Source organism: Triturus cristatus, chromosome 6 (assembly GCF_964204655.1).
Source record: "Triturus cristatus chromosome 6, aTriCri1.1, whole genome shotgun sequence".
In the NCBI taxonomy this organism is placed as follows: domain Eukaryota; kingdom Metazoa; phylum Chordata; class Amphibia; order Caudata; family Salamandridae; genus Triturus; species Triturus cristatus.
Genome location: NC_140589.1, coordinates 1315689101 through 1315711900, shown reverse-complemented (window position 1 = coordinate 1315711900; position 22800 = coordinate 1315689101). Strand labels below are relative to the sequence as shown.

Here is a 22800-nt window from a genome sequence, read left to right as displayed (position 1 = left end):
TATTTGCACTGTGCGTCAGGAATCTATTGACAAATTTCGAGAGTTTCTAAGAGAATATAGTAAAAAAAAGTGTAAAACAGAAGATTAAGGTGCTTCAAAGTCTGGATCCATGCAGAGTGAGAGAGAATACTGGTTTGCAGGGTCATTCTCTGGCTTGTCTATCTAGAAAAGTGTGCAATAGTGTTTTCCATCATTTTAGGATGCTGGCTGTTCATCATACTGAAATGAGAAAGTTTGTGAGACGGTTGTATTTTGCCAAAAGTCCAGCAATAAAGTTAAATGAATTGAATAGGCCTCTGTTCCGAGGAACAGTATCAGATGTAGAGAAGGTTGTTGATGAAATTCAGTTTTGTTACTTTGGTCCTGAACAAAACAGTGCAGAGAAGGACACAGTAAATGAGGAAGAAGTGGAAGAGAATGTAGAACCCTCTGTAAGTAACACATTTAATGATCACATAACAAAATTTGCAATAGTCTCTAATGAAAGACCAAATTTTACTTGTATTTGTTGCCGCAGAACTCATTATAGAAAACAAACTAGGAATGTTGATCTCTACAGAAAGAGTGAAAATGAAGATAATTATAAGTGGAAGGATTTTGCCACATATATATTTCTAGAAAATTGTTTTGAATTGGGTGAAGATCAGCGTATTTGTAAATACTGTTACAACAAGTTAGAGGAAAATAGAATGCCGACCAGAGCTGTACATAATAATTTAGAATTGGATGCTATTCCTGCTGAACTTTCTGAATTAAATACATATGAGTCTATACTCATTCAATGTGTTCATCCGTTCCAGACCATAGTACGTATGGAGCCCAAAACTGGTAAATTACCTCCTTCAGATTTACTGAGAGGTTTAAAAGGTAGAGTGGTGTATTTGCCCTTGGATTTGAAAAAAAATATGGAAACTATTGATGCGGATACTTTGGAAACTGAACCATTAATTATTCTGGTTAATGGTGTACCTACAAAGAATAAGAAGATTTGGCAGGAGCTGGTAGATGTGCGGAAAGTACAAAGAGCAAATTTGTATTTGAAAAAAAATAACAAATGGTATGAATCAATTTATATAGAAGAAGAAGAAGAAGACGAAGATTTACAAGAAGACACAGAAATACCAACTGGACAAATTGAAAAAGTGGACAAGTCAAAGGAAGAAGAAATTTATGAACATTTTAGCATACATCCTCTTCATTCGAAAGAAGTTATGGGAGACAATATTGATCTCTTTCAGATGAAGAAAGCAAAAGGAACTCCCGTGAGTGTATGGGAGGAGAGCTTGGAAGCTCGATGTTTTCCCCAGCTGTTTCCTAAAGGAAAAGGAGGACGATACGATGAACGTCCAGAACAGATTCCAGCTTCTGAGTATCGGACTACAAGACTATATGCTGAAGATCCCAGATTTCGACAAAGTATTCCTTATTTGTTCCATCTTTTATTTGAAAGCGACTTGTCTGCACTGTCTTATGCAGTAAATCACATTTTAAAAAGTGGAGTACATTTACAAAATGTGTCTGCTAAGGATTTTATGGAGAAAGTGCAGCACCGAGATGATCATTTGGAAACACAACTGAACAATCTGATGGCTTGTCAGCGTGGGACAAATGAATATTGGTACCGACGCCATGGTGAACTAAAATGCATGTTACGGAATTTAGGAACACCAACATGGTTCCTTACCCTAAGCTGTGCCGAGTACGCTTGGGATGATTTACTGGATTTTCTACGAGAGGCCAATTCAAACATTAAAAACATCGAATACAAGACAGCAGGAGAACTGTGCTCATTGGATCCGGTTAATGTTTGCAGATATTTCAATCATAGATTTGAGGCTATGATGTCCTTCATCTGCAATAAAAAAAATCCACCCCTTGGAGAAGTAGTGGATTTCTTTTGGAGAAAAGAGTACCAGGCAAGAGGTGCTCCTCATATTCATATGCTGTTGTGGATCAAGGATGCCCCAAAGTTTGGAACAGATGCTGATGAAGCAGTGTTATCTTACATTGAAGAATATGCAACATGTGCTATACCAAAAAGCACAGAAGAGAACAAGTTAAAGGAGCAAGTTTTACGTTTCCAAAGTCATCGGTGTGGAAAATACTGTCGACGGAAATACAAGAGCAAAGAAAAATACTACACTAAATGTCGATTTGGATTTCCTAGACCTGTTCTTTCAAATGGAAGAGTCAACAGTTTTATGTCAGCTGTGAGACATACTATCACAAGAAAATCACCTAAGAATACCTACAACCTAAAAAGAAAAGAAGAATCAAAAAATATAAATGACTACAACCCAGTCATTTTATCCATGTGGAACGCTAACATGGATATACAGTATGTAGCTGACAATTCCATTGCTGTTGCTCGATATGTAACGTCTTACATTACGAAATCAGAAAAAACAGAATTGAAGGAAATGTGGGAAGAGATTTCTCACGAGAAGACTGTCAGTAAGAAGCTGTACAGTTTCAGTTTGAAGATGTTATCGCATCGAGAAATTGGATCCTACGAATGTTCAGATAGGTTATCTTCTGCAAGTCTCTACTCGAAGTCAAGAAGAATAATTTGGGCAAGTTTAGGCCTTGCAGCAATGAGAAATCGGGTACTGAAATCTGTAGGAGAAATTGAATATTTGGCCGAGAATGACCCAGAAAGTACAGATATTTTGAAAACAAACATGTTGGACACATATTATCCCAAGAGAAGTCAACATCTGGAGAACATGTGTCTCTATGAAGTGCTGCAGAACTACATTTATTCACGGAAAGCCACAGAAGACATCAATAATGGAAAATATAAAGTCGTTGGTGAAGAAGGATGTTTGGTGAAGCAAACAAAAGGAAGTTTGATAAATCACCGGAAGCTGAGTTGCGACACTACTGACAAGAAGGAATTTTACTACTTGGCTCTTTTACAGTTGTTTAAACCATGGCGTACAGAGGATGAACTACTGGGAGAATTCCAGAGCTATGAAGATTCTTTTAATGCTTGCAAAGACAGCATACAATGCAGTACATTCTCAACTTATCTGCAAATGTTAAATGAAGAAATTGATCAGGAAACTACAATTGCAGCAGAAATCGCTAGAGATAGTTCTCAGGACAGCCAAAGTTCAGGAACACTCACTCAGTCAAGATCCCCTAGGACAACCAATCATTGAAAATGAGGCCTAAGGAGGAAGGCAAGATGGCGTCTGACTAGTGGCAGTAGAGAACGCTCCCGATGCCAAAACGGAAAATGAGGCTTTAACGGTGTATTAAGGATACATACCCCATGGAAGCAACCCTCAGCACAGGCGATTTTGTGTCAGCGGCCGAGGGATTGATTTATGAACTTCTGGCGGCAGCAGCGGCATTGTTTGCGGAGCTCCGAGAATGGAGAGCCGGGTTGAGAGCCAGGCTGAAACCGGACGCAGGTAAAGGGACAAGCGCAGCGAGCGGTGGAGAGAGCAGAGTCAGCGGGAAAGCCGAGAACGGCGAGAACGGCAAGAGAGACGACGGGACTGCTGCCATCGCGGGAGGAGCCAGGTGGGCAAGCAGAGCACCGAGAGATCGGCAACACAGCTCTCGGAGCGCGTTTCCAGGAGAGGAGCCCACACTCGAGTCAGTGGTTTCTCGGGGAAATTCAAGAATAGCCAGCGGCACCCTCAGCAACACTTTCAGGATGCCGCCAAAAGCGACGCGAGGAGGGAAAGGAAGAGTCCTGGATGCTGAGCAGACAAGCAACAAACTACTTGCATCCCAGAAGGACGTGGAGAAAGCCAAGATTAATGAGGATGCTGAAAATGGTGAGAAACCTCCAGGTGAGAGCGGGGGTGCAGCATCAAACATGGGGGCCTGGAGTAACATTAGGGGAAAGAAAGTTTGGGTGCCAAGCTCAGTCTCAGGCTCAGAGACCCTGACAAGCACTAATTCTTTGGTTCGGGCTGCAAATCCTGGTGGAAATATAGGAGGCACTAAATCCATCACGGGGTATTTTTCCCCTGTCAGCCAGGACACTACAGTTAATATAGCCAAAACAGCTAATGGAGGTAACACAAATGACAAATCTGTGCCGGCCCTGGAAAAGAGAAAGAGGGATAAAAACATGACTGTACGCAAAGGTAAAGTAGATACGCAAGAGAATGCACGAAAGACTCCTGAGACACAGGACATTAACTCTGAGACGCAGTGGGGAGAGATTATGGAGGGTCGTGAAATTGAAATTGAAGAGATTCAAGAAGAGCTCGATAAGGGAAGCACAGAGTCGAATCTAATGGTTTCTTTAAATCAAGTACAAGGCCAAGTAGGCCCCCCTGAAGCTGAGGCAGCAGGATTAGAGGTGATAAGTGTGGAAAGTACAGCAGGCACGCCAAATATAGAAGCATTATTGACTAAGAATCTGATTCTGGGAGCTGCCGCAAGTAGTGGCCCCAGTGGCACAGAGGATAATATAGACGCAGCTGACAATTTTTTCTCAGTGACTGACGGGTCTGAAGAAATTCTATCTGAGTTAGAAAGAAGCGATGAGGAGGCCTCTACAGACGCCAGTCTTGGTCTTAGCTCAGGGAGTAGCAGAATCTCCCTTAAAGAAAAGGACATAGCCGTTAGAAAAAAGAGGCTTTCAAAACGACAAAGAGACACCCAGTCACAGGAAAAAGCGCTTAGCGGGCAAAGGCGTGTAAGCGGAGGGGGTAGCGCAATAAATCTAAAATGGGATTATTCAGCTACCCAGGAGGTTTACTCGGAACCACTGGTACAGGGGGGTGTTGGAGAGCCAGAAATGGAAGCTCCTCTGCTGCAGCTGATATTAAATTCGATAAAACAACTCCAAGAGGCAACAAAGAGTGAGGGGAGGAAAAATCGGCTCGCAACCAGGAGTCTGCAAGGCTCAATTAAAAGAGTAGCCAAAATCTGCTCAGATACAAAAACGAAAGTATCCCATCTAGAGGACCGTATCAGTACCATGGAAGACCGACATGCAGAAGATACAGCCAAGGTGAAAACACATGATCAACAACTCTCTGACATCCAATGGAAATTGGAAGAATTAGAAAACCGCCAACGCCGGAATAATCTAAGAATCTTGGGTATCGAAGAGGGAAAGGAAGGGAATGATGTGAGAGCCTACGTACTGAAGATGTTGAAAGGAGCCTTTCCTGAGCTGAGCCACTGGGACTGGGAGAAGGAAGTTCAAAGAGTTCATCGATTCCCATTGATGATGAAGAAGAAAGAGACACAGGCTCAGGCTCAGGGCGGAACTCAGAGACCACAGAGGCCAAGAGCTATACTGATTTTTTTTGGAAACTTCTTATTAAGGGAGGAAGTGTATGCCAAAGCTCGTCCCAACTCTAAATGCTCGTTCGATGGCCAAACTTTTTTTACAACCCCTGATTATTGTCATACAACAGTGGAAAGGAGGTGGAGACTGAGAGAGCTGCTAGATCCATGCCATCAAATGGGATTGCAGGCTTATTTGATGAACCCTGCCAGGTTGAAGATTATATATAAAAATACGGTTAGAGTATTTACCTCTGAAGTACAAGCCAAGGTGTATATGGACACATTAAAAAAAGATTAGTACCATTGCCTGAAGGAGGAAATATAAGAAATATATGGGCCATGTAGATCTATTTTAGATATTGGCGATAGGGGGAGGGAAAAAAAAAAAAAAGGGGGGGGTAGAAAATGAAGGAGGGGTATGACAACAGAAGAAGAAGAAATGGACGATATGGTTGTATAATACACCGGCTTAGGGAGGCTGACAGTCAGACTCCATCACAGAGACCTATCGGTCTGCTTGCCTCACAGGGTGGAGGGAAGGGAGGGAGGGGAGGGGAGGGAGGGGCCTGTAGGAAGGGTGGGATAGGGGGGGGTCTAGGGGGAGAAAAGAGAGAGAAAATGACATCATCATCATATAGAAGGAAGAAGGAAGGGATTAAGTGGGAAAAGGGGAGAAAAACTCGAACTCTATGCGGATAGTCACAATCAACATAAGCGGACTGAACGATGCTAAAAAACGGAGAGAGCTGAAAGAATATCTTAGGGCAATACACGCTGACATAGTATGTGTACAGGAGACACATATTGAGATATCTCAAAAATTCTTATTAGAGCAATTAGGGTATCAACTCCTAATATGTACAACGCAAGGGTCTAGGACACGGGGGGTGGCGGTATTGGCACGGGGCGGCATGGTGACAGTAAAAAAAAAGAAGGCAGATCCTCAAGGTCGATGGGTCATAATAGAATGCAAGGTGCAAGAGTTTGTCTTTACATTATGCTCCATCTATGCTCCAACAGTCGATGATCCAGAGGCCTTAGATCAGATCAACGCACAATTGACAAACTGGCCTATGCCGATTATAGTCTGTGGAGACTTGAACATCAATGGCTTATATGGTCTGTGGAAAAATGATCCAATTAGATTTACAGGTCGAAAAAAGAAAAGCCATAGGGCACTAATACAGATGATGCAGGATAACGGGCTGACGGATATATGGGAACAGCAAAATACTGGGGGAGGGGGAAGCACCTATTATTCTGCGCCACACAAATCTTTAGCTAGATTGGACTATTTTCTGGTATCAGCAGTATTGACGACGATCTCTAAGGTTAGAAAATTGCCACGGGTGGTATCAGACCATAGCCCTTTGATATTAGATATTGCTATCTCAAATCAACAAAAAGAGAGATCTAGCTGGACCTTCGAGAGAGCTCTGTTGCTTGATCCTAAGTATGTTACCCAGATGGATAGCTGGCTAAAAGAATATTTAAAGGTAAACAGAGGATCTGCTTCCCCCAGAATAGTTTGGGATGCTATGAAGGCGGGCATAAGGGGGGAGACTATCAGCTTTACATTAAAACGAAATAAACTAGAGAAAGAAGAAATGGAGGGAAAACAGAGATCAGTCGCTGCTGTCGAAGAAGAATTAATTAAAGCAATAGAGGCCAGGCAAGAGGTCGCTGGAATATTACAAAGGGTGGCAATAGCAAAGGCAGCAGTGAGTGAGTCGCTTGCAGTCAAAGCGGCTGGGAAATATATGGCGTGGAAACAGGACCAATATGAATTCAGCGAACAGATAGGGCGTATCTTAGCTATTAGGAAACGACAGGCGGCCACTAAAGGAGAAATTTTACAGGTTAATTCCGTGGCAGGGATAGCGGCGACAACACCAAGGGGGATATGCTCTGTTTTCCAAGAGTTTTACCAGAATTTATATAATCCTGAAAGTGGCGCTGCAGATGGTGAAATAGAGAAATACTTAGAAAGCGCGCTAGTAGAGAAAATGACAATGGAGGATAGAGCGGAGTTGGAGACTAATTTCTCGATAGAAGAGGTACGGGCAGCAATTAAGGATTTACCTGCCGGGAAAGCTGTGGGTCCTGATCTTATACCGCTCGAATTTTATAAAAAATTCCTCCCTAGCATAGAAGAGGATCTTTATCAACTAATGGTAGCTACACAAAGAGGGGAGATACCTCCCGAATCATGGGGGGAAGCAACTATGGTGGTATTCCTAAAAAAGAACAAAATTTCAACCGACCCCGGGTCATATAGACCCATAAGCCTGATGAACAGTGACACTAAGGTTTACTCTAAGATATTAGCTAATCGCCTTAGTGCAGTCATAGGCAAGATTATTTCTCCCCGACAGCATGGGTTCATCCCAGGAAGGGGCACAGCGGACCATATCAGAAGGGTGTGTGCATTGTTTGACGGGACGGCAGCCTCACGAGACCCTATGGCCTTAATTTTGTTAGATGCTGAAAAAGCGTTTGATAGGGTCTCGTGGGGCTTCCTTTGGGCGGCTTCAGGGAAGGCAAACATAGGAGATGTCTGTATTGGGGCTTTGAGAGCTCTATATAAGAATCCCACGATAAGATTAAGGATTATGAGAGAGCAGAGCGAGATAATAAAGATTGGACGGGGCACCAGGCAAGGGTGCCCCTGCTCCCCGCTACTCTTTGCCTTCTATATAGATGCTTTCATAAGAAAGATTGAGTTAAATGAAAATATCAAACCTGTTGTCTTGAATGGATTTGAAACAAAAATTTTAGGGTATGCTGATGACCTAGCCATAACATCTACGGACCCGGCTGCAGCGCTGCTAGAAATAGAAAGGGAAGCAACGGTTTACGGGGCGCTCTCGGGGTATAAATTAAACCAGAGCAAAACTCAAATAGTAATTAATAAAAAGGTAACGATGGTGGATCAAAGAATTACAGACTCAGCTACTTATCTAGGGATAACAATAACTTCAGATCTCTCGAAGGTAGTGGAAATGAATTTGGGGCCGGTTATAAAAAAGACTAAAGGGGACTTAGATAGACTAAATAATCTACACTTAACAATAATTGGCAGATGCAATTTAGTAAAAATGATCTTTTTGCCCAAAGTACTATATCTGTTCCGCACCATCCCACTAAAATTTAATAACAGTTGGTTCTGTGAAATAGAAGGACTCACAAATCGTTTTATCTGGGCCAAAGGCAAAACACGGCGAGCATTGAAATTTCTGTCGTTACCGAGAGAGCGAGGGGGCCTGGCGGCACCTGATTATAGGGCTTATTATTGGGCGACTGTCCTGCAATATATCAGAGGATTAGTGGGTGGAAGTATGGAGGATCGGTGGAGAGTAGGAGAGAGCGTCCCTGATATATATGAGCTATTGATCAAGGACTCTAATAAGTGGCTTCTCTCGTTTAATGAAGGTAGCTATTACAAAAAAGTCAAGTTCAAGACTCTAGGCGCGGCAATGGCTGTATGGTCAACTGCCAGGAAGAAAATGAAAATGGGGAGGATGAATTATTACACCCCGTTATTTAATAATCAGCTATTGCCAGAGGTCTTTCACGATCCAGTTATGAGGAGGTGGGATATGATGGGGGTAAAAACGATCGGCGACCTTATGGGTGCAACAGGTCTCATAACATTCGATCAAGCACAGCAGCTATATAGCTTAGACCGCAGGGAGTTTTTCAAATACCTTCAAATAAGATCAGCTTTGTTAAAAAAACAGGGAGGGGATATCAACTATCGGAGAGTAGAAATCATGGAAATCTTAAGAGATAAGAAGGGCTGCTCAATATCCCAGGTATACGGGGAACTGACCAGGCACAAGGAGGACGATAGTGCAAAGGTTATAGAAAAATGGAATATAAAATTGAATTTATCTGGGAATGAGGTTGAAAAAGCTTTCAAGTTATTAAATTCAGTGTTAAGAGTAGCCACCCTACAAGTCCAGCAATACAAGACCATGTTCGAGCTCTATTACACCCCACATAGAATTGCTCAATGGGGTGGAACGACGGGAGTGGTTTGCCCAAGATGTCAGGCAACACAGGCAGATACTATACATATGTTTGCTGCATGCCCCGCCTTGGATTTGTTTAAGAACTCAATAGAGCAATTTTTGGATAGAGCACTAGGGATCAAAATTACTATAACTAGCGAAGTCATGGTTCTGGGGGTAACTAGGGATGGAGTAGAAATACCCCAATTTGAGTTTATATATATAGCGATGATTCTGAGTCGACTTTGTGTCGCAACAATGTGGAAAGATCCAAATCCGCCAACGTTCCAACAATGGCTATCACGATTATTAGCGGTATATGCATTAGAAAAAGCCTTGTACGATAAAAAAGGATGGAAGACAAGACAAATGGGGAATCGGATATGGGCCCCTATTGCCAACTGGAAAGAGAGGCTTGAAAAAGATTAAAATATTGGCACTCTCCGTTTTTGATTGGGGGCAATCGGCTAGCCCTCCATACTTTCTTTCTTGTCATGTTTTGTTTTTCTTACTTTTAATTTTTTGTGTTTTTATTTTCTTCTTTTTGACGAAACTGCATAATGAAATGTATCATTAAATAAATATAATTCTTGATGATGATGAATAAAAAATAAAATAAAAAAAAGAAAATGAAGCATCAATAGCCATGAATGAAGTGGAAACGGCTATGAATCAAGCTCAAGAAGAATTTATAGACTTAGAAAATTTGGAAAGACAACTGAATCAAGAGCAGCAACAAATTTATGAAGAGATCAAAAACAAAATTGATCACGGATTTCTACATGAAAAAAAAGAGTGCTCATGCACATCATTTCATCCAATCAGGATGTATGTAAGCGGACAAGCTGGAACTGGAAAAAGTTTCCTAATAAAAGTCATCAGAAGCTACCTAAAGCAAAAAACGGATTCTACTTTGTCTTGTGTGGTTACTGCTCCAACTGGGTTAGCAGCATATAACATAAAAGGAATCACTTTCAACAAGCTAACTGGAGAAGCATCCTTGGAAGTTTCAAGAGTATTGAAGAAGATGCAAGTTCTCATTATTGATGAGGTGAGCATGGTATCAAACTTAATGCTTGCCTTTGTGCATTTAAGAATGCAGCAAATTTTGAAGACAGACTATGACATGTTATTTGGTGGAAAACACGTCATAGTTTTTGGAGATCTTTTGCAACTTACTCCAGTTAAAGGACAACCAGTGTTTAATACTGTCACACATGAAGACACGAAGAAGTCATTGGGAAGCATCGGAAATACAAATATTTGGTCCTTCTTTGAGTACAAGGAACTTACTACTAATATGAGGCAAGCAAACGATGAAGAATATGGAAGTATTCTGAAAGATATCAGGATTGGACTACTCACAGAAGTTGGCAAAAAAACATTACAGAGTCGGCTGCTACATAATTTATTTCCAAAGGAGGAAATAGTTGCAGAGAAGATATACAAGAACATTGCAGAAAACAAAAGTGTCATCTGCTTAATGCCAACTCTACGTGAATGCTCAATATTCAATGAGGAGCTTTTGAAATTGGAAAAGGAAGAGATCAGGAAATTGGAAGCAGTGGACAAAATTGAGGATGGAAGAATTAGTGTCACAGTAACAGGCAAACTGAAAAATAAATTGGACTCACTAGAGAAGAACATCTCCAAAACAGCTGGATTAGAAAAAAATCTATATGTTTGCATGAACTGTAGAGTATTTTTAAGGAGAAATTTGGATGTTGAAAAAGGTTTAGTTAATGGAGCGATGGGAAGAGTTGTGGGTTTTATTAATTACCAGAAAAAAGAAGGAGTTGAATGTTTAAAAATAAAATTTGATCAGATAGAAGAAGTTAAAGATATTTGTCGTTGTACAGTACGTTTTATGCTTGTGAAAGACTTATATGTACGTAGGAAGCAGTTTCCGTTTTCTCTAGCATATGCTGTAACTATTCACAAGTCTCAAGGATTGACTGTAGATTGTGCATTTGTGAACATTGGTTCAACTGTGTTCAAAGAAGGTATGGCATATGTAGCTTTGTCACGAGTGAAAACATTATCAGGTTTATTCATGATAGACTTTGATGACTCAAAAGTTAGTGCTGATACAAACTGTGTAAAGGAGTATAATAGATTAAGAAGAAGCTATGCTCCTCATTTAGGTCAGTATCCTGTGTTGGAGAAACGTGTAGTTTCTCGTAAAAGAAAAAATGAGAATACCTGTAATGAAGATGTAGAGAAGAGGAAAAAAAAGAGGAGTGATGTAATTGCAAGCAAAAAGAAAAAGGAAAATGAAGAACAGGTTGTAGGATGTCATTTTGAAAATAGCTCTGGTGTCAACTGCTACGCAAATGTAGTGCTGAATGTTGCATTTTATCTGAAAAGTTTGCAAGAGCAGATAATAGTAAATCAGGGAAAAAGATTCTGTTCAGAGCTGAGTCTCCTTTTTCAAAAGCTGAGTAAAGATAAAACTCAAATAGAAAGTGCTACTGAAATTAGAAAACTTTTAGATGTATGTTCAGGACGAACACAGTTTTCTCAAAATGAACAGCAAGATGCACATGAATTTTTGATGTATTTTCTTCAGGTAGTGGAAGAAGAAGGAGTTCCCATTGACATTTTTTTTGGTCTCTCTTATAAATGGGAACATAGTTGTGATAATTGTTATAATATATGTGGCTCTATTGTTGATAATGAAAGATTTATTTATTTGACATTGCCAGAGAGTAAAACAGTCACTTTTGCAAAATTAGTTAAAGATGCTAATCATAGCATGAAATGTAGTGAGTGTAATTCTGACATGTTTTCAACATTAATTTTAAAGGAATACGGACAGTATGTAATTTTAATGATGCAACGATGTAGAGCTGATGGTTCAAAATTGGATACTTTAATAAAGAAGTTTACAGGACAGCAATTATCAATTTCAGGAAAAACTTTTGTAACTGTTGCAATAATTTTCCATGATGGACCTACTGTTACTTCTGGACATTACACAGTTTATCTTAAATGTGAAAAAGGCTGGACACTGTGTAATGATTCCCAATTGATTTTCAAACAACGTTTGCCTTTTGATTTAGCAAATTCCTATCTAATCTTCCTGAAACCTAAATTTTAGACAGATTTGGCAAGATCTCGACAAAATAATTTTACCATTTTACTGGATTACCATTGCAATTTTGTAGAAAAAAGATTTTTTAAATTATCATTTGGCCTAATGGAAAGATAACCAATTGTAATGTGGACTTTTTAAATTTTTAATGAAACTTTGAAAAACCAATAATTTAGAGATTATCGGTAACTTCTGCACATTTTAAATTTTGGAATGTTATTGGACTGCCATTGGAAATTTTTTCAAAAATGATTTAAAAAATTACTATTTGGCCATGCGGAAAAGTAACCAATTCTATTGTGGACTTAATAAATTATTCAAAAAATTTTCGTGAACCAAAATGTTACAGAGAATCGGTGAGATCTGGACAAATTAAACTTTAGAATTTTATTGGATTACCGTTGGAAATTTATTCCAAAAAAAAATTTAAAATTACTATTTGGTCTAAAGGAAATGAAATCAGATGTATTTTGGAGTTATTTGAGATATAATATTGTGATTATACTTCTGAAACAAACATATCAGACGGTATTTTAAAGAAATAAGTATTGGTATTAGATGATATTTTTTTAGAATATTATGCATTTCTATAATGTTAAGTTTAAGTAAAAAAAGAATCAGGGCTTTTTTAATACAATCTTTGTGATTGTTATTTTTTTTTTGCCCGCTGTAAAATGATGAATGCAATTGCTTTCACAATTTATAGTGAAATGCAATATATTCTGAAAACAGCAAAAATAAGGCAAAAATATTTTTGGGAAAAAAATGTAAATATGTGTACTGTATTATAAAATGTTTTAAAAATATTAATACTTTTTTCTTTTTTTCCAGATAGATATAGAAAATTTTCGAAAACTACAAACATTTTTAAAACTATTTTTTAAAAAAACAAATGAATAAATATTTTTTCAGTGAGTATGGTAAGTCAATAATAATAATTGTAGTCTCTCAAGGACCTTGTAATGTGTTTATTGATTTTTAGTGTTTTAAAAAAAAAAAAAAAAAAAAAGTACGCGCACCGTACGCGTACGGTAAAAAAAAATAAAAAAAAGTTTTTAAAAACATATGTAAAAAAAAGATGAAAGATAAGGTTGGCTCTTAAAAGAACCGTTGTGTTCATGCAGGGACAGAGGAAAGAAAGCATGGGAAAATTAGTCTCTGTGACAAGTGTGCTGATCTATTTTGTTGTCCACTAGGGAAACACTGGTCTCCCTATGACAAATTAGATCATGACACGAGGCACATCGAATATCAACCCTCGCAAACCGAGGGTTAATTTCCAGAGGGCCAGCAAAAGGAGATTCTCCCCCCACAGATGAAGGGCTCACCTGACCTGCAGAAGAAGGAGTCAGTCCTGCAGATGATGGTCCAGGCTGAGCTGCTGTGGATGTACTGGCTTGTCTTTCTGAAGAGTTACCTCCAAAAAGATGACCATGTGTCCTTCTGTGTACATCCTGGAGGTGTCTCTTCATGGTGTGATTCCCAAAGGAATACTACCTGTCAGGATTACCTCTAGAAAGTACACGCTGACACAGCCTGCAAGTAACTAAGGGTGCATTCACCTTTTGCTGGCCTTCAGGAAAAGTAAAATAATCCCATACATAAGAGGGCTTTTGTTTCCTCGCTCTCTGCCTCAAGACAGTGCTGCTGGTGCTAGCCTCACTCTCAGAAGGGCTCTGCTGTTCTGCCATCGTATCCCAAAGACAAACCAGCTCCTTCTCCCAAGGGATCACAAGCAGAAATGAGGGGAATGGGTGTGGTGTAGGAGAGTTCTAGAACTGAAAGTAGTTTCAACCAATCAAAAGTTGTATTTCATGATCACATGACCTACCGTACGCTTACGGTACGCTTACGGTACGCTTACGGCAAAAGTGCGCATGCGCGTAAAAAAGACACGCGCACGCGCGCATGCGCATAACAGTCACTCCCCGACACTTCCGCGTAACGTGCGCGTGTAGCGTACGCGTCCCACGCGGAGTACGCGCGTCTACGCAAATTGCGTAACTATACAGCGTAGATAAATTACGGACGTTGCGTAAACCGTACGCTTACCGTAAGCTTACGGTACGCGTACTAAAAAAATAATAAAAAATAGAAAAAAAGTACTGCAAATAAATTTTACATGTTTATTTTAAAAAATATATTTAAAAAAACATATTAGAGGGGAGGAGCCTAGCGCGCATCCAAGATGGTCGCGTGAGCACAGGGCTCCCCGGACCCTTGCTGCTCCTCGGAATTTATCCTGAGAATATCCTGATGTGGTTTGCAGAATCTGACAGATGAAGACCGGCTGAGCACGTATCTCTTTTCAGAACTCAAATCGGACCTGGGAATCCTGAGTTGTCGTTCTTTGAACTTTTGGGACCCACCCGACGGAGGTGCCCGGGGCGAGGGTGAACCGTGGAGCCGTGTCGTAATTGAACAACAGCGGCTGCAGTGCGGTGCCAGTGGCCGCTCTACCACTTTCGGTTTCACTTTCGGACTTTAGGGGGCTGGCCTGCGAATGCAATTGATGTGGCGGGGTGTTTCCTTGGCCTCTGCGCGAGGCCTTGTCTCCACCTGCTACTAGAGTGCCCGTCGCCTCGGGTCCCCCCCGCACCGTTACATTGTGGTCTCTGTGAGAAGCTGGTCTGCGGTGCCGGTGCCCCCTACGACTCTTGATCGGAGGTCCCCTTCTGTGTCCGTGACCACATGGGGGGCAAGGGGGGCCCTGAGGGGCGTAAGACTAAGGCCTCCCTCCGCGGGGGACCGGTCCAGGCCAACAACATGGACCGCTACACTCAGGGCAGAGGGTCCCCTGGAGCGACCGGCCCCCCCCCGGATGCCGTCGGTGGTGGCACGACCGTCTCTCCGGAGCTCTCCCTGCAGGACATCATGGGCGCCATTGATGGCATCAGGGAAACCATCGCCACGCAATACGAGGCCCTGGCCCGTAAAATCGACACGGTGGCAATCGATGTCACCTTAATTCGGGCAGATCTCTCCAAAACTAATGAGAGGGTTCAGGCTCTCGATGTGCGGACCTCCACCCTTGGTACGGATGTGTCGGACCTGCAGGCCGCGCTTGGTGACATTAAGGCGGTCAACGACCAGATGGCCCGGCGGCTGGAGGACTTCGAGGGACGGGCCCGACGCAACAACATCCGTGTCATAGGTGTACCGGAGTCCTCCGACAGCCGCCCGGTTGACCTCCTGGTTGAGGAACTCATCCTCCAACAGTTGGCCCCTGCAGGCCTAAGTAAGTTCTTTGCCGTGGAGCGGGCCCATCGAGTTCCGGGCGGTCGGCCACGGCCGAGGGCCCCCCCGAGGCCTATCGTGGCCAAACTGTTCTACTATAGAGACCGAGATGCGATTCTGCAGGCCTCACGGGTCCACGGCCCGGTGCGTCATGAGAACTCATCCATTAACTTTTATCCGGACTTTACCCAACTTGTCCAGAAACAGCGGATGGGATTCCAGGGGGTGAAGCGCCGTCTCCGTGAACTGGGCCTAAGGTACTCTATGCTCTACCCTGCAAAACTCCGAGTGGAACATGAGGATCGGACTGCCTTTTTTGACTCTCCTGTGGCCGTGAGTGACTGGCTGGACTCGCTGCCGGACAGAGGTGACCGTCCCGGGCCCTCTGCGGGCGCCGAAGGTGACGGGCCCCCTTTGGAGTGACTTTTGGTCCTTGATTTTGCCATTTTGCATTGTTCAGCTGGGTTTTATTTCTTTTATTCATTTTGTCTCATTAGGACCTGTGTGGGGGGCGGGCGGGGACGGGTCCCTTTCCTCCTCCGGGGTCTTTTCGTAGAATGGGGTTAGTAGGGCGACAGGCACACTGCAAGTTGGGGGGGTTCTTAGACCCGCAGGGGTGCAGGGTGGGGGGAGTTGGATTTGGGGGGGGGTTGGGGGGAGGGAGGGGTTGTTTTGCTGTGTGTTTTTTGTTTACAGGGCGAGGTATTGATTATTGTCCAGATACAGGAACTGTGCTACTGACTGGGGGGCCTTTGATCTATTGGAGGGGATGGGGGGGGACGGGTTGAGACTGATGTCATGGAACGTCAATGGGTTGGGGGATCGTATCAAACGGGGTATAGTACTGCAGTATTTGCGTCGTCACACTCCTGATGTGGTGTTTATCCAGGAGACGCATCTGGTGGGCAATGTCTGTCATGCAATGAACAGGGGGGGATACCGCCTCGTTGCCCACTCTGGTTTCACGACTGGTTCCAGGGGGGCGGGCATTCTCCTGCGATCCTCACTTCCGTTGGATATCACTAGGGTAGTCTCGGATGACAGAGGGCGCTACGTGTGTCTGACTGGGAGGTGGGAGGGGCAGCCCCTTTCCCTGGTCTCAGTTTACGTCCCCCCGGGCCTCCAGAACTCCACCTTCGGTGACTTGGGTCGAATGCTGCTTGAACTTCCGGATGGTCTTTTGCTTATGGGCGGGGACTTTAATTCGGTGGTTTCGGGTGACCTGGATCGTCACCCACCCAGGGCCCTCCCCGCTGCCCAGGCATGGCTTGGTGGCCTGCTGGAGACCTTCGGCCTGGTAGATAGCTGGAGATTAATGCATCCGACCCAATGTCAGTACACTTTTCACTCTGGGGCGCATGGGAGTCTTTCTAGGTTAGACTATTTCCTTATGCCCGCGGCACAGACTGGTCGGATTCGGGAGGTTAGGCACCTGGCGCGGGGTATTTCCGATCATTCCCCGCTGTGGCTGCTCTTTGACGCCGAGACGCGGTCTGCAGGGCGGATTGCTCCCATTAACCCGTGGTACCTGCGAGACCCTATGACTCGCGACAGCCTGGTTAAGGCTATGGACCAATACTTCCTTGAAAACGAGGGGTCGGTGTCGTCCGCAATATCCCTGTGGGAAGCCTTTAAAACCGTAATCCGTGGACACGCCCTCTCCCAGATAGTGGTGGCTAAGAAGCTCAAGAGTGAGGCAGTGGTGAAGCTGGAGACTGACATTTCGGGGCTGGAGTCGGCCTTGGAGACAGATGTCACTCCGGACGGGCTCCATGCCCTCAGCCTGAAACAGTTTGAATACAGGTCTCTTGTCACTGACGCCGCCAAAACGTTGTATAGGGAGCAGCAGGGTCGATTGTATGATGCCGGGGACAAGGGGGGAAAGTTGATTGCGTGGCTGGATAGGAAGGAGAGAGTGAACCGTGTGGTCCCGGAGCTGTGTGTCTCGGATGGAGTGTGCGTGACTGAGCCTGGTGAGATTGTGGAATGTTTCGCTGACCACCTCCGGGCCGTGTACTCCCCGGTGACTGATAGGGACGAAGAAGACTCTCGCCTTCTGCTGAGGGATATTGCTTTGCCCGGCCTGTCTGTAGAAGACCGTGAGCAGCTGGACGCCCCCTTGTCTGTAGATGAAATTGCAACGGCGATTCGGTCCCTTCGTTCGGGCAAGGCGATGGGTCCCAACGGGCTGCCTATTGAATTATATAAGTTGCGCCCGGATAAACTCGCGCCCTTCCTCCGTCGTATGTTTCAGGAGTCCCTTGAGGCAGGCTCCCTTCCTGACGACCAACGTCTGGCAACGATAGTCGTGATCCCTAAGGACGGTAAGCCACAAGATCGCTGTGCCTCCTACAGGCCTATTTCGCTGCTAAATGCAGAGCCTAAAATCCTGGCGAAAGTCCTTGCCAATCGTTTGTTGAGCGTCATCTGCGATTTGATTCATCCTGATCAATGCGGCTTCATCCCTCACCGTAACACCGCTCTTAACTTGCGGCGTCTTCACGGCGCCCTCGCCAGGGCGGAGTACCTCTCCGAACCAGCAGTGTTGGTTTCCTTAGACGCCACGATGGCCTTTGACACCATCGAGTGGCCATTTCTCTGGGCTGTCTTGACCAAATTCGGCTTTGGGGAGGGATTTCTTGGCTGGGTGAAGCTTCTTTACACGGGACCCATGGCTCAGGTGGTAGTTAATGGGCGGGTCTCTCGGCCCTTCGCTCTCGGTAGGGGTACGAGGCAGGGGTGCCCGTTGTCCCCTCTGCTCTTTGCTCTTGCCCTGGAGCCGCTCGCTGCTTGGCTCCGCTGGGAGCCCTCGCTCAGAGGGATCCGGTGGGCCCCGGGTTTCGAGGATCGGGTCTCGTTGTATGCGGACGATATTCTCCTGTATCTCACCTCGCCGCGGCAGTCGCTTAATGTTCTCTTTGATGTTCTGACTTCCTTTGGGAGAAATTCGGGTCTAACGATCAACTGGTCTAAATCCTGTGTCTATCCTATCTCCGGTGACCCCCCTCTCTTGCCGCCTCGGCTTCCGATCCAATTATCTCTGTCCGGCTTTAAATACCTGGGAATATACGTCTCGATGGACCCGGTGGCTCGCTATGAGCAGAATCTCCTGCTTCCACTTCGTCGTTTGAGGGAGGACACGGCTCGGTGGTGTAGGCTGCCCTTGTCCCCGCTGGGTCGGGCAGCACTGTTTAAAATGATGTCCCTTCCCAGATTTCTCTATGCACTTCAGAACTCCTTCGATGTTATTCCCGTGTCCTACTTTCGGGAGGTGGAGAGCCTGCAGAGGAGACTGGTGTGGGACGGACGGGCGCGTATCGCTCTGGCAAAGCTTACTCTCCCCTGGTACGACGGAGGCATCGCGCTTCCCGACATTCGCAGGTATTATTGGGCCTCACAGCTGTCGGCCATTAACCATGCCACGTATGCGCCTGGCTTGAATCCGGCGTACGAGATGGATAGATTCCTGCTTCCCGGCGGAAACAATAACAGGGCACTTTACTCCAGCTCGGCTGGACGGACCCTTACGGGCCCTACTAAGATTGCGGTGCGGATCTGGAAGGCGGCCAATGTAGCCTTGGGCTGGAGTGAGCGATTAACATGTGCTACTCCTCTGTTTGCCTCCGACCGCCTGGGAAGCCTCTGGACAACGAAGGGGTTTGAACGTTGGGACACGATTGGTATTAGTAGAGTGGGAGACTTATGGATTAAGGGTGCTGTTAAAACATTCGCGGCGCTCCAGAGCGAATACGAACTTACGGAAAGGGAGTTCTTCCGCTACGCCCAGATCCGGCATGCCCTGCTATCTGTTTTTGGGGAGGGGACCAATATCCCGGCTTCTTCGCCCCTCGAGGACCGCATACTCGATGGTCATGTCCCCGACAGTACTATTTCATTAATCTATAAAAAACTTATCAATAATCGGGCTGACCTCTTGGTGCACCTCCGGGAGGCGTGGACGGGAGATGGGGTGGAACTGGACGACGAGGACTGGCAGTCCGCTCTGTCGTCCCCCAAGGAAGTGGCCATTCCAGCCCGTCTCCGCCTGGTCCAACTTAAGATTCTCCACCGGGTGTATGTGACGGGTCCCCGTTTGGTCTCGATGGGATTTTCTGAAGACGGGCTCTGTAAGCGGGGATGTGGACTCAGTGCCACCTTTCTCCATATCCTTTGGGAGTGTCGCGAGGTGGCGGAATACTGGCGCCGGGTTCATGTGGTCATGGGACAAGTCACCGGGGTTGTGCTGCTGCCGGAGGTGCGTCGCTGTGTCCTGAATGTGTGGGAGCCCAATGATTATAACGCGGCTCAGACTCGGTGGGCGGCCCTGGGTAACATGATTGCCAAGAGAGATATAGCGCAGCTTTGGGGTTCCCAGCGGCCTCCCACCGTGTCCGTATGGGAGGAGAACATGGACTGGTGCATGTTCAGGGAGAAGACTGTGTATGTGGCTCGTGGTAAACCGGGGGCATGGGGTAGAATCTGGGGGCAATGGAACGCGTATCGTGGGGGTATCTGTGACCCCCCCCTAGTGGACACCGATATTGCCCTGTCCCCCTGACCCTTGATGGTTCCTTGCGACTTTTGGAAGAATCGAATATAGACGTTCCTCTCCCGTGACCCCCCCCCCCGACCTATCATTCCTCCTTCCTTTTAATAACTATTTGAAGGTCAGAAGTAGAGTCCCCCGGATGTAGCCTGACCCACAATTTTTGCCCTTACGCCTCGCCTTTTGTTTTTTATTTGTTATTTATGTTAAACTTATGTATCCTGCTTCCCTAGGACTATCCGGAGTCATGTACGGGGCTGGACCCCGGGAGTCGACTACTGCCTTAACATCTGTATGATCCTTTCTGAATCTAGCGGCCGGCCCTGGTGGTTGTAGGCCCATGCTTGTAATTGATTTATTGTTCAATAAAAAATTTAAAAAAAAAAAAAAAAAAAAAAAAACATATTAAAGAATTTTAAAAATTTAATCATAGTCTTTATAAAAGGTAAGAAAATTAAAATAAAAATATGTTAGAAAAAATAGAAGAAAAAAAAAAAATTAGCATTTAAAAAACCTTGCAAATTCACTGAAAAAACCATGGGTTTCACACACGTTATAGTTAGGAATTAGCATTTAAAAAACCTTAGAAATTCAGTGAAAAAACCATAGGTTTCACACACGTTATAGTTAGGAATTAGCATTTAAAAAACCTTAGAAATTCAGTGAAAAAACCATAGGTTTCACACATGTTATAGTTAGCTGGACATTTTACTCGTAAAAAACCAATGAAATTCCCCCATTATAGTTAGTTCAGCTAACTATAACTCGCGCGCCCGCAATGCACTGCTGATGACGTCACATATTACATCACTCATGACATGGTCAGTGACATCACTCATGACATCACTGATGACATCTCAAATGACATCACTGATGACATCACTGATGACATCATCCTTGTGATAGAGTGGCAGACCTCCTCTTCCCCTAATATAACCTTTGACACACACATTCAAAAATAGAGACTAAAATTTACAAAACAATGGACATACCAATAACAGTTACAACAACCTCTTCAGTAATTCTAAGATCCACATACACATCCACTCATTCACCAACAGTCCAATACAGTCACTCATACATGTACTCATCATATGTACTCATACACCTATACATCCTGTTACACAATGCCACTCATCCATAGAGCAACTCACACACATAGTCACTCATGCTAATAAAGAATCAAACATACATTTACTTGCATATACAGTTATACACACACCACCACACTTACTTCTACGGAAACTTACACATACTTAGTCTTTTAAACAATCACTTATAGAAACACATACTTATTCATACAGGAACTCTTTCAATCTCTCACTCTCACATATACTCACATATATACACCAATAGTCACATATACTAGTTTTAAACATATGTAGTTACTCATAAAGACACTATTGAGACAGTCATTCACTCACTAACACACCCATACACACACTCATCCACCCATGCAGTCCTGCACACATGCTCTGTTCAACACATACAAACAGTGAGTCACTCATTCATGCACCTATGCACTACGTAATACCCCCCACCGAACCATGCAGACACTCAGACTGATACTCAAAAAACCAACTAATAACCTATATAGACACCCATGTAGCTACTCACCAACCCATGCAGCCACTTATACACAAAGTGAGAGACTGATACAGATATTTACATATTTAAACATTACTCACTAAGCCATGTATTCACTATGATACACTTAATCAGTCAGTTACACAATCAATTTATCAAAAACAAATCATCCATTTAGACACTTATATACCCATTTATTCTTCCATCGACCTTGAGATATACATATATAAAACATATTTAATTTTCAGAAAAACACACATTCACTGGATGATGTCATCAGTGATGTCATCAGTGATGTCATTTGAGATGTCATCAGTGATGTCATGAGTGATGTCACAGACCATGTCATGAGTGATGTAATATGTGACGTCATCAGCAGTGCATTGCGGGCGCGCGAGTTATAGTTAGCTGAACTAACTATAATGGGGGAATTTCATTGGTTTTTTACGAGTAAAATGTCCAGCTAACTATAACATGTGTGAAACCTATGGTTTTTTCACAGAATTTCTAAGGTTTTTTAAATGCTAATTCCTAACTATAACGTGTGTGAAACCTATGGTTTTTTCACTGAATTTCTAAGGTTTTTTAAATGCTAATTCCTAACTATAACGTGTGTGAAACCCATGGTTTTTTCAGTGAATATATATATATACACACACACAGACAAAATCGATCGATATTTTGGATGGCAATATTTGGGTGGTTGATAGTCCGTCATACAACCATCTCATATATAAAGACATTTTGCTGAATGTGAAGATACAGTTTATTCGTTAATCCTGAACATGGTAAAAAGAATGCTATCCCAATAGGTTCCACACATTTAATTGCTTTCCACAATATTTTGCTAACTTTGCTATATAAAGCAGCTGTTTGTTTCTTAATTTTGATGTCGATAGTTGCATGAGAGAAATCCATATAGGTTATGCTTTCAACCACTGACAAGGCCTTTTGTTCATTTCAGGATCCTTATCTCCATTTGGAACACAAAAGGCTGAACAAAAGTGTTTGTTTCTGTATGTTTCTAGATTGTACTTGAATGTGTTTTTTAATAACTC

General features: G+C 43.7%; 1 protein-coding gene across 1 annotated transcript in view; it reads left to right on the top strand.

Annotated features, from left to right (window-relative positions):
• Positions 1 to 22800, top strand: part of LOC146821360 (uncharacterized) — a 450624-nt gene that overhangs the window by 406262 nt on the left and 21562 nt on the right. The window lies entirely within an intron of this gene.